Raw genomic sequence first — 16,331 nt, 5'->3', positions numbered from 1 at the left:
AACAATTTCCGGACCACCTGGGGATCTTTAACGTGCACTGACATCGCACAGCACACCGGCGCCTCTGCGTTTCGCCTCCATCGAAACGCAGCCGCCGCGGTCGGGTTCGAACCCGGGTACTCTATCAGTCGAACCCGGGTACTCTGTCAGCAGTAGCCGAGCGCTCTAGCCACCGCGGCGGCGAAATAACATGCGATATTTCGCGCGTCTCTCCCTCCACCCCTTTCACCAATATCTTTTTAACTTTTTTGAATTCCTCTTGTTAGGTTCCAACATCTCAAAATAACGGATCATGTGATAGGTCCCGTCGAAATAAGTCGCGCGAGCTGCCCTTTTGCCGCGGAGTTCAGTCTGCTCGACAAAAGCGGGCGTGGGTTTTTGTTGGGTTGTATGGCATCTTCTAGAAGCTTTCTTTGGCGATTCAGTGAAAGGATCTGCTGAACGCTATAGGCTGCTGCTTCAGAAAGACGTGCGCGGCTGGAGCCCTTGCGGAAAACACCTGCTTCGTCCTGTGATTTCGCCAGACGTGTCGTATCCTTCTTGTCAAAACATGCGGCCGAAGTGGTTCGGGGTTGTTTGGATGCACAGAAGCGGGGGATTTTTTTTTTTTTTAGCTAATAGGGAACGTGCGCTTAAGGTTCGGATGCTGACATCGGCATTTAATTATAACGCAGCCGGGCGAGCGAAGGCTTGCCCGGCTGTGCTTTGAGGTAGCCACGCGGTTCTGCGACTTTCCCACGCTATAACATATTTTGAGGCGCGAGGTGGAATTAACAAGTTTAACGCCGACATAGTATGTGCGGCGAGTGTTTCCACTCTTCTGATGTACCGCGCAGCGCCCGCCTGCGTCAGTGGGAAAAGGAGGACGATGGATGCGTACTGTGATGCAGTCATGTGGCATATCCTTTTTTTCCGCGCAATTTCACAAGTGGCGTCGCCCGCAGTTTTGAGGGTAACATCCAAACAGTAGGTGCATTAAGTCAGTTTGATTTCGTTGCACTCGCTGCACCAGTTCCGTACAGTTCCGTAGCGGTGTCGCAAGTGTGCAGCGCCAATTCAGGCAGTGCAGCTAATTGGCACTGACTGCTTCCAGAACGAATGGTCGAGTGCAAGCCTGATCTGCTAGTCTTGGCGTCGCCACCAAATTATGGTGAACTAGAATATTCTAGTACACTGTAACCAAATTGCAATCAGCTGCATGCCATTGCATCAATGGCCGCCAACTTCCCGAACCCCGAACCGCGTGAAAAAATTTTCAAACAACAAATCGCGATAAAGCGTTGTGAAATAATCGTTTTCGTGAAAATCAACGTCTTCGGGAAAAAAAAGGAAGTTATTGCACGTGTTAAATACACATTAACTCCGGATATGCTTGAAATGCTGTCCGCACACCTCGACTTCATCGGTGTACAATACTGACTCTACCAACAGCTAGTCCCCTCTTCCTTACAAAAAAGTACTGCTACTACTGCATTACGACTGTGGTCATATCGTCTCTTTCTTAGACATGGGCGCCACCATCTTGCTGCACTGCAGCTGTTCGACTCGAAAAATGGAAGCCAGTCAAGAACTTATGGTACACTATAGGTGGGCACTTTTGCAGGTGCACGCTGCACTGGCTAAACGAATGCAGAAGTGCTGCACTCCTACAACAGGTGAAGCAAGTGCAGCGAGATCAAAATATCTAGTAATAGCATTGCTGTCTAGACAGTGCTCTCATTGAGTCAGTGGTCAAGCTCAATGGAAAGATGTCCTAGCCACTTTCTACGGCAGCTCTGGCTAGATTGCATCTATATGAGCTGCCTGTGCAACTGAAACCACCATGCACAAATATAATGCGGCCATTTGGTCGCTGCTCTCAAAGTGACGCGAATGTCGTGTTTAAATGCGAGCTGCTCTGACACAGTGAGAAGATAACATAGCTTCACATATAATTAACACTTGCGCATGGAGAGTCCAGAGAGTACATACTGCAGTGGCACCCCTTGCACAAGAAAAGTTATTTTTGTTGTCCTTAATTGGCCTTCCTTGCTGATGATGCTTTCAACAATGATAACTGGTTTTCTTTCTTCGGGAGTGCCCTGCGGTCTAACATCTTTCTACGATGGTTTGATAGATAATGAACAGAGTGCTCGTTCCCTTGGTTGCACTCTTGCCATGTTTTTTCTTTCCACTTTTATAGGTACGCAGTACTGTATGGTAGTGTCACTGTATGACCTGTACTAGAACCAGTTTTGGTGTAGTTTTTTCTCGGATGCCTTTGGACTATGCCTAGAAAATTCCTCAGCCAGGTTTCATCACAGCAACATGCTTCTCTTGGCATGTTGTTCCATTCCTCTTCTACGCAGCAAGACATCTGCGAATGCTTGGCCGAAGAGAGCTTGTAGCATCATAGTCCTCTACTAGCAACTCCACATGCCGTCTGCACCGCCTAGACCCCTTATTCCGACTCAGTCCTCCGCCCGGCCTCTCCCGCTGCGATGCTACGCTGTTGTGTCGCCTGTGGCTGGAAGTGGCGTTCACAAATGCCTACTCCCACTTAATCGCAATGGCAGACTCTCCTGCGTGTGAGATGTGTGGGTGCGCTGAAACTATAGAACACCTTCTTTGTAACTGCCCTCGGTTTTAGCGTGAGCGTGCACTCCTGGCTGCAACACTCCGCCGTTTAAATCCTCGGCCCCTTACTGAAGCCAACATTCTGGGTCCTTGGAGTAAGCCTTCATCGCAGAGGACAGCTTTGAAGGCACTTTTAAAGTTCTTGAAGGACTCGGGACTGAGTGCAAAATTGTGAACAATCAGTGCGTGCCCTGTGTACCCTACAAGTAACGGCCAACAGACACGTGGAAAAGTGATCATATCCCTTTGTTCTCTCCCTTTTCTATATCTCCCTCCGTTCCCCTTCCCATGTGTAGTGTAGCATACCGGGCGCTGCCTAGTTGACCTCCCAGCCTTTCCGTCTTTCTCTCTCTCTCTCTCTCCATTCCTCTTCTGAAAATTGCGTCTAGGCATGAAGCCCATAGTAACCAAAGTCCCTGTTTGCCGAGCAGTACACTCACAGAGATCCAGGATACATTATTTGCTTGCAAATCTGCACATCTTACACATGTGTGAGGGATTTCAGAGCACTTAGTAACCAATTTAAGCAGCTTAATTGGATGTTGTGTTTTGTTTCTAGTGCCCATTCATATTTGATGGAGTTGTTGGATGGCAAGATGTGCTGGTTTGCAGGAGTGCCTGCAGTGAAATCCCGTAAGTGACTATCATAAGTGGACATTAGGCAGTCGTTATATAGGTTCACTTTGCTGGTTCTATGTGGAACTTGTTTACATTCCTTCCAACTTTGTCCTTCATTGCCATCTCCTTTTCTAAACCTATGCATCGTGGCACGGTCATCATTAGGAGGAAAATGCATTGCAGACATTCTAGTAATTTTGCATATCCTTGCAAAGGTACTTGGTGATGCTTTTTTAAGTACTTTCAAACAGCAGGGCAAGTACATTACTTGACAAGCAAGGTTAATTCATTAGAGGCTGTTTTATCCTTTATCTTGGCATTAAAACCTAGGCTAGTTGGACAGGCAGTTCATGATGAAAACCTGTGTGCAACTTGAAAAATCATTTAGACAAGAAAGGAAACATGGGTGCACACTGATGCTGTGTTTGTGTGTGTGCACTTCTTCAGCAGCCTTTGGGTATTTTGCGCTTTTGCCATTCCAGAGAAGATTCATATAGCTAAAAGTTGTTCGTCAAAACGAGGTTGAAAAGTATTTCAGGTCATCTTTAATGAAGAATGGGCGTGAAAATGGAGAGAGTCAGCAATGGCTGAGGGATTTGATACTGAGCATGGTAATTAGAATTGGAGGAATGTTGTAATGCTCCTCCTTTAATGTCGCTTGCAGCTGTTTCGTCACTTGAGCCTATGCATCCTAATAACTGGGAAGCATTCTGTCATCGTTCCTTATTATGAATCCCTCTAAAAAAAAAAAAGCACAGACTGGGATGAATAACCTGAATTTAAAATATCTGGACCATTTAGTGCTTGTGTGTGGAATTGCTTTTCTTCAAAACGGCACAGTGGTACAAAAGCAGTGTGATCAGAAGCACAAGTAAAATGTCGGTGAGGATTCAAAATTTCAGTGCACCAGTGTTGGCGAACTTTCCATTAGCAGGTGTTATTGTTCAGGGCAGTGCTTCAAGTTCTTTGTTAGTGCACTAGAGGTTAGTTAACGCTAGCTCAAATTGGCTAGTGGTGGCTTGAAACAGCCAGTCCCAAGAGCACATGTATGTTGCTGCTTAGAGCACCGCAGTGCAGTGCTCATGGGCAGTTTGCAATACATTGATAGCAGGCTCTCCCAAGAAGTTGTATTTATTGGGCATTGTGCTGATTTTTTTTAGAAGGAAAAAATGTTTTCCTTATACCTGTGCTTGATGTCATGCCTCCGTCCTCTTTATGACTGTTGCCTCTTTTTTTCCCCTCCAGGCATGACTGTTTGAATCACAGAGCTTTCAATCCTTTGCTCCAAGTTGCTGGGAGAAACCAGACTGCTTGCCTAGTGCTATTCCTAGTCTAACATGTTATCTTTTATCAACAGCTGCACCTTGCAGGTTCAGCACACGTTGTGCAGTGGTTGATGCCCGTTTTCACAGCGACATTTGTCACAACTGTCTCGCTGAAGCAGCAAGTGGCCATCTGTCATCAGACCCAAGAAAAGCTCAAGAGCAGTGTATTATTTTTAACGAAGGGAGGTGTTTGTGATCAAAGTGCACACTTGAACAAGTTGGTTTGATATTAACAAAACAGGGCTGTGAAGTTTTGTCAGAGATGTCTGTCTTTGTGTCTTTAAGGTAGGTGTGCCTTTAATGGCTGCGCAGACACCTTTTTGTATTTTTGTCCGGAGTAGATGAGTTCAAAGGGCCGGTATGTCAAAGCAGTCACACACGTCATGCTATCAAAGGCATTACCTCTTAATGTGAAGAATGCTTCACATTTTGCCACCATAGCCAGGAGAGGTGTTTGTCAGCATTGTCGAACCTAATTTGTGTATGCATAAACATGCAGATCCACAAAACAGACATTTATGTGTGCAGCTGTTTGGGTGGAAGGATATATAAGTATAGATATCTTAGACGTGTGTAGCCATTTCTGAAGTTCATCTCGCAGACTATCGCATGTGGAGGGTGCGGGATCATCCCCGAGCACTATTTCTTCATAATTTCTCCTAATCCTGTTTACTTTTTCTCTGCAGCATAAAGGAAAAAGCGATGAAATTTCCCCGTTTCAGTTGAAACTCTGTGGTTAAACTACACTTTAACTCTTAACAGCTACTGGCAACCTGTTTTGTTGTGGTCACACAGGGAGGCCCTGATTGCCTAATCTTTGCCATAGTTTCCTAGCTCACAGTTTGCACTTGAAAACCTAACTTGCATTTCACTGCAGCTGGTGGTGTTGTATTTGTTAGGTTTCTTTATTTGATTCCCCTTTTTCATATTACAGTTGGCAGGTTACTTACATGGAGGTTATGCATACATAATGGCAATTTTCTCATGTCTTTGGCAATGAACGAAATGGGAGAAGGCAGGAGCACGTATCATTCTATACTTAGGACAATTCATACTACTCTTTGGTTACTGCCCTAGGTAAATTCAAACGAGTACTTGCAGTGTTTTCAGATGCTGTTTGTTGCTTATTACTTGGCACCCGTTTACTTTGTAGCGACTTGATTCCAGGTGTACCAAGCTAAATGTGCTGAGCCCGTAAAAATGCTTTTACTCTTAGGATATATCTGGTGTACTGTAATGCTGTTTCTCTGGTTTCTAAATGAAAGAACGGCATGACATCATGCTGCATTGCGGAAGTGTCCGTCAAAAGCATGTGTGTTTGAGTTTGCTTCAAACTGAAACCGGGTGCTTTTCATGCTGTACTATCGATGTTTCTTTGAGCTTTGTTGATGACACTTTTACGTCCAATCCCAGTACACTGCCATTAGAGGAGCTCAGAAATGTTTTGCTTTAAAGTTGCTGTTTATTTATGACATTTTCTGTCTCCATTAGCGGCAGTAGAGCAGTGTTTCTGCAGCACAAACAGAAACAGTGCGACACAAAGAACAGTGAGAATCATCACCAAGGAGATTGGGGGGTGCAGTGGAGATACCTGGCCTTCATGATAAATGCGTAAGCTGTGTTCCTGTTATTTTGAGGGAAGCAGAATTGCAGTTTTTGCAGGTATAGCGCAGCACATGCAGTTTTTGCGGATGGTTTTTCTGTGTAATCAGATATGCGCAACTTTCATACTGGTTGGTTTTTTGAGGAAAGAAAATGGCATAGTAAGTGTCTCACATATGTAGGTGGACACCAGAAGGGTGCCATAAGGAAAGGGTGGGAGTGAAAGAGAGAAAGAGTTGCCGCAGTGGATGGCTCCAGAATAATTTCGACCACCTGGGGATCTTTAACGTGCACTGACATCGCACAGCACATAGGCGCCTTTTGCATTTCGCCTCCATTGAAACGCAGCCGCCGCGGTCGGGTTCGAACTTGGGTACTCCGGATCAGTAGCCGAGCGCCCTAGCCACAGAGCCACCGTAGCGGGTAAAAAAAGTTGTAATTTTTTTCCAATCATTTCATCTGGAAATCAGTGCTTGTGGCTTCATTTCACTTTGTGCCGTCCTGTGTGTCCTTGTGCAGTAAAAATGCTGTAGATATCCAACCAGCTTCCATTCATGCCATGTACCTTCGTGTTGGAAAGCAACGGGGCGTCCTCAGTGCAGATTGTGCAGCAGTCTCAGAGGCTGGCTTATCATGTGTCCACTTGCTGGGTTCCTTTCATTTTTATTTTTACTAACACGCTCATGAGTATACACTATTCTCCTTGCATGAGGACAATGACCTCTGGTGCCATTTTATTTTTACTGATGAAACAGGATTCATAACAAATGCAAGGATTTGAAGACAAAGAAAAAGGCTTAACAAGAGAGCTTAATTAAGGGTTCCTTCAAGCCTTTCCTACCTCTGTTGCTTAAGAGGGAATGTTCTCAGTGTAGGCTGTGCTGGTGATGTCTTAGGAATGTGCTTAAATGGTGTGCACTTTTCATGCTTGCTGGTATGGTTTGGAGGCCTGTTTTATCTTGAACTAAATCCTTACATGCACTTGAGATGAGTGTAAGTCAGCTCCTTTCCTTTTTTGCTACTGTCTTCAGTTGTGAAACAACGTTGGGACCTGAAACAATGTGGCAACATGTCAATGAACAGAATACGGCTTTGCAAAGTAACATTGATGGTGACCACTACTTCTATTGCAAAAAAAAAAACTTTTTGGCATTATCTAAACATTTTGTAACCTGTCTGCATAGGGTTTAGCCTATGTATGACTGTTGTTTAAAGCCGAAAAAGGAATACAGAGCAGTTTTTCTTCTGTCCATTGTCCCCATTGCTCAACAAAGAGCTAGGCATTTTGTCACGCCTTTTTTCGCCATTGCTGTGTTACTGCATGCATGACATGGCACTAAAGACAGCCTTTGTGTTTCACAGGTGCTACTGCTCATCATCAGCAGCATCACCAGGAGCACCAGCAGCATCAGCAGCAGCATCACCAGCATGACGTGCAGCTCGGACAGCGGCGGCGGCGCAGCTGTGTCACAGACCTTACATGCCGGTTTTGCTTCCGGGTGTTCGCCTACCGTAGCTACCGGAAGAGGCATGAGCAAATGCATCTTGGTGAGTTGTGCTGCTCCATTTGGGCCATGGAGGAAGGATAGCTTAGGAGAGGCTCTCGCTATCCGAGCAGCACGACAAAAAGTGTGCTGGAAGTCACGTGTTTTTTAAAGGACTACTGGGAGTCTTTGGCCGATGGTGCAGCCAATAGCAGCATTGGGCACAGTGGCATCGTTTGCATCATTGGCACGCCTGCCAGTTGCTGGCGACCCGGCGCAATGCAAGATCATCTGCTGCGCATGTGCAAACAAGCTAAGGTGTCGGCCAGCTAGCGAGGGGGAGTCTTCAATTCTGGCTTCAAGAAATGTGACGTAAGGGCCTCTCTTAAATTCTTCCCTTCCTCTCTGGTTTGTGCCCTCTTTCCTTCCGTTCTTCACTGCTCAGTTTTTGTCAGTGTACACTGTTCAGTTCAGTGAAATAGGGAACACTCAGTTTACATCCTAATGAAGCGTTCTCTTAGGTGATCCTAAGGCTCTGCGTGCATGTGCCGTGTTTCCTTCTTCAATCCGCGTGCTGTGCCATTACTACTGTGGATTGCTGGATTGTTCTTGGGGGCAAAGTGATTAACACCTTTATGTTTTCACAGTGATGTGTGGGGAAGACAATGTGTCATTGTTAACAACGTGAGGTGAGGAAAATCCCAGGCCACCAATAATAGCGTCATAGGCTGAGTTTTTTTACTGCAACTTATTTCGGGGAATTCAGTGTGCTCTAAAGGGCAAAAACTTTGGTTAAGACCATACATATGTTACCAAGTGACAAACCCAGTAGTATGTCAGTCGTGAGCTAAAATTGTCTTACTTCAGACATCATCAGCTTTGATATTGGACAACCAAGTTAGTGGAATAACTGGAATTTAAGTAAACCTGCAACTTGTGCTGCTTGCTGAACATGTTTAGAGCATTAAATATTAGTTATTACAAAGATCTTAAGGGTGCTCGTGGCCTTTCATATCAGTTCACCAATTACATTCCGATCTGATTGTCTTTCACCACTACAACGTTTATAGTAGGCATAGAAGTTTAATAAGAGAACATTCTGAAGCTGAAAGTAGTATAGAAATGTACTTTGGCAACTCGCACCGGTGGACCAGCCATTATGGCTCTATGGCTGTAGCCCTGTAAATCTTGTGAGGTCACAGGTTTTATTGCAGCTGTAGTGGCTGCATATCAATAAAGGTAAGATGAGGAAACACCTTTGTACTGAGCTTTCAGTGCTCGTTGAATAACCTTAGGCGGTCCAAATCGATGCAGGCTCCTCACTACAGTGGGCTTGGTAGACCACGTGATGGGTAGCTGTGTGGTTTAAAATTTTGAAAAATTTTAAATACATGAAAGTCAGATTACAAAACTTGAACAATATAAGGATGCTATACCTGTGTAGGCCTTGCCTTCTGAAACAGTGTGACAGGCCAGTGACAACAAACAGAAGAGGAAAAAAAAAATATCTCCAAAATTAAGTGCGAACACTTGTGCACCTGCCATCATAAGTTCTTGGGATGCAACATTAGTGAATAAATTTAATTTTGTTGCGTCCGGCACATTTCTTGAGTCTTATTGGTGCAGTCTGTATTTTGTACATGCAGAGTTCAGTTGCATATATGTATTCCAGCCTGTGAGCAAAAACGACGGTGAAATTAAAATTTTTCAGCTATTACTGAGCTTCATAAACTTTTTACTACTCTTGTACATGAGATGAAAACAGAGAATTTGCAATTTTCAGGTGTAGCATGCATGCATGTCTAAAGTACAGAGCCGTTCAAGCTTGTCTAGAGCCCTCGAGCGGTGTGCGGCGGAGGAAATTAAGTTAAATCTTATCACAGCTGCTTTCCTGGGGGTAAGGCGCTGGTGCCTGTCCCGTTCGCATGTCTATTAGGCTGCTCTCCAGCGCAAGTATTATCAGTGAGAATCAACACCTACTTTAGAAATTCGCTTTATTTCCTTCGGACGACATTGCCCGAGCGCTCTAGACAAGTGTGGTCGACTCTGTACTTGACTCTATAATCTTCAAAGCTCTTAAAGATCAACAATTCTTAAAGGGTAGTTTCATACAGATGGAAACGGAGTGAAAGGGTAATTAGCTGCTGATTGCAGAAGAATTTCTTCAACAGTAAAAATATATCTGATAAAATACCTCTTGTGCGAAGAATGACTTATTTAGATGTGTCTTTAGTGCTAATTCATCTGTATTTCTTGGTAGATTTTCTCTGTTTGGTTTTCTCTTTAAATGCTAAAGTCTGTTGGCGGGTTTTGTGCAGGCATCAGGCAGTACAGGTGTAGCACGTGTGGCAAGACGTTTGTGTACAAGCACCACATGACTGCCCACCAAAGCATTCATGTGCACAACAGATGGTGATGATGTGGCCTGGCGTTGTCCTTTCTTCGGACTGCTGACTGCAGGAATCGATGCGGAACACCACTGCCACTGGTGGCTAATTTTCCTGAAACCACTGACTGTGCATCTGTGTGACGACCGGAAGTTCTCTGTCAGTGTGTCATTTGGGTCGTGGTAGATCATGGCATTTACTGTCAGGTGCAGAAGTGTTGTACACCATGCAAGTTTAAACTAAACTGCACTGCACTGCCACGTCATGGCCATATCTGCAGCAGGTTTCGAAACAGCCAAAAAGATTGCTGATCTGCAGCCATGTTAATTGTCCCATTTCGATTCGTAGCACTCCTGTTTATTGAAAGCACAGAAAACTTGATGCACCATGCAGTTCTGTTGAAGCTCAAGCACACTACTTCTGCCTATGTGAGTACATCTGATTTTTTTTTTTCAAGCGAACTTCAAAATTTTCATCTTCGTGAGCTGTTTTCTGCGTGTTCTCCTCAATTTTAACTGTTGTTTGAACAAATACAGGATGTTCTGCATTTATCTGTCAGGGTTGTAAAAAACCCCTGCACAAACTACTGGTCTATTCAGGCTCAACCATTGACCATTAGGTACCTTATTATAGTCTTGTGTTTTTCAATAGTTAATTTAACATGAGAAATTGCCTGGATTGCTTGAAATGGGTGAAAAACTGCACTCGGCACAGAATTTTTGCCAAGGCGAGCGGAATAGCTGGTTAGAGAGGCTGCACCCTCTGGCGAACTGCAAGGCAACCAATGTCCCTGCTCGGAGCTGGGGTAGGTCTTGCAGTTCCCCAGATGGCGCAGCCTATCAAATCTGCTGCTCCACTCGCTTCAACGAAAATTCTGCATGCAGACGACTGCAGTTATTCATCGATTCCAGAAAATTCAGGCAAGTTACAATGTTAAATTACTTATAAAAAAACACAGACTATCAAAAGCTACCTTTTGGTTGGTGGTTGAGCCCAAACAGGCCAATAGTTGGCGCAGGAGAATTTTTTACAACCTAGACAGGTAGATACGGAACACGCAATGTAAGCTTTGTTTTCGTTGATAAAATAGTACAACAGCTAAAGGTGCTGCTCATATTTCAATTATTCAAGACCGAGATGTTTGCACTGCTGCTGAAATGAGCTTGATTCAGCTGCCCTCCCTCTCTCTGTATGACATCTGGCATTGCAGCCTTGGAAGCATGCCACTTTTTATCAAAACGCAAACAACAAAATTGTTTCTTTTCGCTAATGAACGAATATTTATTTGAGATGTGTTTTATCGGGATGACGGTGATACTGCTTGGCCACATTGTTTTGCTTTTCAGCGAGTTTTGCTTTTAGTTTCAAAGAGTCGTTTACACAGCTTCAGCAAATTCCCTGGCTCTCTCCACAGCCAGGAAAAATGAGCACAGTCGGCGCATATCACTGGACTCTTTGTACAAATTTTTTAAAAACTTTTTGCTGCACTTTTTGAACTGGAGAATGCACTATGTACTAGTGCACTTTTCACCGCAACTGAGCACTAAGACCACTTTTGTTGCTGTAATCACTGAATGCTTCCAGGGATCAGTCCTTGTGGGGATTGACGTTAAAATATGGACACGATTGAACGTAGGTTAACTTAAAGATTAGCCTCAAAAACGAGCTTTGTCTTGGCTCAAAAAGGGAAGAAAAAGTTATCACAAAGAAACAGGCTGACCTTCTGGCAGTAAGGGAAAAAGCGTAACGTTTGGCACTCTAGCTTCAATGGAGGAAGATGAGTGTAGCATTGATGCAGTAAATAGCAGCCTGACTGGATCGTCACAGAGAGTGTGATGCAAATAGAACATGCGGTGAATAGACAGGACACTGGCAAGCTTCTAAAAGGGCCAAGGTACGTTATTCCCAACAGTTAGTGCAGAACTAGCAGGGATTTCCAATTTTATCAACAAGGAGAAAACTTTGACAAGCAAAATGACAAAAATATACAGTCGTGCCTGCTTATAATGAACCTGACAGTCACGCGAATTCGATTAGTTTTATCCAATGTTCGTTGTAAGTGGACTCTCTGTTTTACAGCCAGAAATAATAAGTTCCAAAAAAGGGGTGTTTATTTCTTACAAAACTGCATTATGCGTGTATACTTATTCTAAGCAGGTGCTACCTCGGCGCTTTCCAGGCTTTCCGGGGGGGGGGGGCTCACGTTCTCCTCGCTGAGACCCTTGTTGCCAACAATCAACTTTAGTGGTGGGATAATCAAATCATGGTTGTAGCATCCACGGCATCTGGTGGCAGATCGGCCTTATCAGATTCCTAGCAGTAGGGAAATGTTTGTACTTGGTGAACAGCGTCTTCGTTAGAGCACGCAGCTTGGCGATGCCGTCCGCACGAACATATTCATTCGAGGAAACATCTGGCCATCTATGCATCAGCGACGCCTTGCCGCAAATCTACATGTGTCTGATCACACGTGCTTTAGACAGCTTCCTCTATCTTTTTGGGGCGCATGCAGCGATGGAAGTAGCGCAGCGCTCATGGCACAGAATCTATCAGGTACATTCTCCGCTTTCTGACGATGCCTGCACGTAGCAGCACGAAAGATAGAGCCGACGGGGCAGGCAATGCATGTCATGCGACCAGCATGGCCAACAAGGCATTAGAACTCAAATTGCTGCTGTCACTTGATTCACGACCACACGCAGTATCTTCGCTTGCGATGCGACCCCTGTCGCGCGCTCACTGCACTACTGCTTCCACTTAGGATTAGGATGCTTTGCCCAGCTGGTGAACACGCAGGCAATGATAGACCTTGTAGGCCATCGGGATGTGTCTGACTGGCGGTTACCGCTTCAATGCCGCCTTTTTATTGCTTTTTTTGGGTCGACAAGTTCTTTCCTTGGTGGCATCGCGACGGCTGAGACTCTCTTTGAGTTCCATTTGCTGGAAGCGTGAGTTCTTCAACTTCGGGGGCGATTTTACATCGCCTCCTTGTTTTCTATAGCCAAGTGGCACGGCCATGGTTGTTTGTTGTACCTGAGAGAATTTTCATTGCCCTAATGCATTTCTTGACGGTAGCACCACATTTGTTTGCAATAACTGAGCGTTCCTTATATCTGAGACCGTTATAAGTGGGCTCAACTGTACAGCATAATCGGTCGTAAATCAGAAATTTGCTTTCTGAGGAAATGGCCTTTGGCTGTGTTTTCAGCTCTGTATGATACATCACACTGGGGACTGATTCCTTGCAGCATTAAATGTTATGTTCAGAAATATCAGGCACATTTCTGCTTGCCCATGCTATTAAATGCAGTGCCATTCAATCAGTGTTATGAATGTGTTGGGCCTTGGAACTCCACCTAGAAAGTGACGTTGGAATGCTGCTTTCAGGCATGCCAAGCAGGCTCAGTCAGCAGTGAGCACTGTTCACAACAGGGCTGTGTGACACAGGCTGTAGTTTTCAGAGAGGCAGTAATTTGACTGCATAGGGAAAAGTTTTTTGGTGGATTGTCCCATTCTTTAGTCCCCCTGAATTCATTCCTAAGTCTGTGAACAAATTAAAGACACACTGAGGACAATCTGAAGCTGGGCTCTATTGATAGATTAGCAAATTCTAATGACTATAAAGCTACTTTCTCTAAAAACTGTGCTTCTGTGAGCTAGGAAAGGCCAAAAAAAAAAATTAAGTGCAAATATCGCCATCACCCACCTTTTTCACAAGCAAACTGTGAATGAAGTCAATAGTGTTTTCTGTTGCAGATCTCTGAGGCTATACAGCCATTCACCTCCAAATAGTGATCACGAAGTCCTTTTTGTTATCAGTGCCATGAGTTTAATTCTAGTATAGTCGGAAAAGAAAAGAAAGTACTGTTTCTCAACACATTTTTCTCAGCAACAAATGCATCTCTTGGTCTTGGACAAATTTCATTATAGCCACCAACAAGTCATGTATTCCTACCACCTACTCTCTTGATAGCAATACTGTAGAATTCACCGCAACTTACAAGTATCTTGGCATCAATCTTCAGTCCGACTTATCGTCGAATCATCATATTAATCTTACTCTTGCCTCCGCTAGTCGTACTTTCGGACTTCTTAAACATAATTTAAAAGAGGCTCCAGCACATGTAAAAAAAATTAGCGTATGCCACATTAATCCGTCCAAAACTTGAATATGCATCTGCCATTTGGGACCCTCATCTGACTTAAAAGTAACATCGAAGCCTTGCAAAACCGTGCTACGCAATACATTTTTTCTGATTAGTCATGTTACACCAGCGTCATCTCATTTAAGACTGAAGCAGAGTTAGAAAACTTAGCACTGCACCATAAATTTTCCCGCCTATCACTTTTCCATAATCTTTATCACCATCCTTCTCTTCATGGTGAATTCTCTGTGATCATGCTTACAAAGTTTAATGCATTAACTGCCAGTCGTCCCATTATTCATATTTTTTTTTTACCATGCATAATAACTGAATGGAACGATTTACCATGAGACATTGCCATAGAATCTGACCTAAATAAGTTCTAACATCTTATTCACTCACGTTTCAGCAACCAAAAAGGAATTTTTTTTTTCAGCTGTACTTCAGTGTACTTTTTCTGGCCTTGTCTTTTTCTTTATTTATTTATTTCAGAATACTGCAGGCCACTGCTTGGCCCAAGCAGGTGATGGTTTATTTATTTCTAAAATTTTCCTGCAGTGTGTATTGTTTAGACTCTCTTTGTGAATACCTATTTTTCATTAATATTCGTGATTTCTATTTGTTTTATTTTATTGCATTATTATAACCTGTATCCAATGCCTTGTAACCCCCCCCCCCCCCAAGCCCGTGTAATACCCTTGAATGAAGGCCTTTGGGGGTATTTTGAATAAATTAAATAAAGAGCAAGCCAATAAGAACAAAAACTACATGGGGTTATCTTCAGTGTCAATTTAACATCAATAAAAGTGCATCCACTTATGGTTAATATATATTTTGTGGTCAGGTAAAATTTCTCAGACTATCAGAGGGGGCTAAAAGTGATGCCTTTGAAAATCATTGTTTTAGAACACAGCCCAGAGAGTTGACAAAGTGTGGGTTGAGGAGGATTAGAAAACCAAAACACCCATTATCATGCTCTCTGATATGCTTGTTTGTCTGTATGTAACTAGTTGCAGTAGAAATAACTGCGCTATTTTATCCCACTTCTACCATGTCTGCACCAATCTGTGCCGCCTTTCCTTCACCATTTCTTTTTTTTATGTGATGCTGTTGTAGTGTGTGGCTACAGTATCAGCAGTTGTGGTGGTGTATCATGCAAGCATTGCTGTTGTATTATTGTGTTGTTGTGTCAAGTACCGAAAATCCTTCACTGCACTGACTGCATTCATGCTGAACCAACTGTTGAGGGGCTGTCACTATACATTTCGATGATACTTCGTGTAGTCATTTAACTCTGTGTTATGAAGTTTGCAAATGGGGAGAGACCTATTTTGTACATACCATTTGGCTCTGTAGGTATGTGCATGTTGCGAATAGAGGACTAAATGGGAAGAGACGGTTTCAGGGCAATGTGTCTGGTAAAATATGACCGATACTGACTGTATACACCCCTTCTACTGGCATGATATTGAATGCTGGTGTTTGGGTAGCACCACTATCCCCAAGCTTCATAATATGCATCTGGTCTCAAGAAGGTGGTGATGCAAATTCTGATTTGTGTCACTAATCTCTGGTATAATAAAAACTAGTCTCTGGCAAGTAATGCTACTGTGTCTTGTTCGCTTTATGGAAAATGTTTTGAAAGTAGGTAGACTACTTGAGCTTCTGCTTTACTTGAGAGACACAGCTGGTGAGCCTGGTTCTGGAGCATGTCCTGTGATAATCTTTGTTTTGATTTATTATTGGAATGTTTTGGCTTGTTTTTGTTTTGGGAGCTTATTGTGCAGTGAAGATCATTTAGCCTGCTATGCTGTTTGGCACCAGGATAAAGACGCCCCATGGTCATCTCATAAACTTGTAAATGTTTGTGTTCAGCGCCTTTTCAGTTCACTCGAATTCGCTTTAAACCCGGCAAAGCACCTTTGTTCCAGGCTTCCATTCTCGTTAGTTTTTCTAGTGCGAAAGTCCAACCAGCTCAACGAGTTTGGTGAAGTTTGGCCCTGTGCTGACCAAGAAATACTGCTAACGATACGCATGTGTCTGGAACTTCACTGCTTTTGTCATTCACTCGCACTCCTTCTCAACTGCTAGTTGTGTATCAGTTTGGGTACCGAGTTACATGCTGTTTGTGCTGAGTGTCCGAGACGTCCATTA

The 16,331-nt window shown here is 43.8% G+C and overlaps 1 protein-coding gene across 1 annotated transcript in view; it reads left to right on the top strand.

Annotated features, from left to right (window-relative positions):
• Positions 1 to 314: 314 nt before the first annotated feature.
• Positions 315 to 16,331, top strand: part of LOC144108817 (uncharacterized) — a 23,534-nt gene continuing 7,517 nt past the window's right edge. Inside the window, exons 1-3 of the mRNA XM_077641998.1 lie at positions 315 to 531; positions 2,304 to 7,709; positions 9,964 to 10,460. The gene's annotated coding sequence lies outside the window, so the exon portion shown is untranslated. The remainder of the gene's footprint in view (positions 532 to 2,303; positions 7,710 to 9,963; positions 10,461 to 16,331) is intronic.

The sequence above is a fragment of the Amblyomma americanum genome, chromosome 10 (genome assembly GCF_052857255.1).
Source record: "Amblyomma americanum isolate KBUSLIRL-KWMA chromosome 10, ASM5285725v1, whole genome shotgun sequence".
NCBI lineage: Eukaryota > Metazoa > Arthropoda > Arachnida > Ixodida > Ixodidae > Amblyomma > Amblyomma americanum.
Note: the sequence above shows the minus strand (reverse complement) of the source record. Positions and strands in the feature narration are given on the sequence as shown.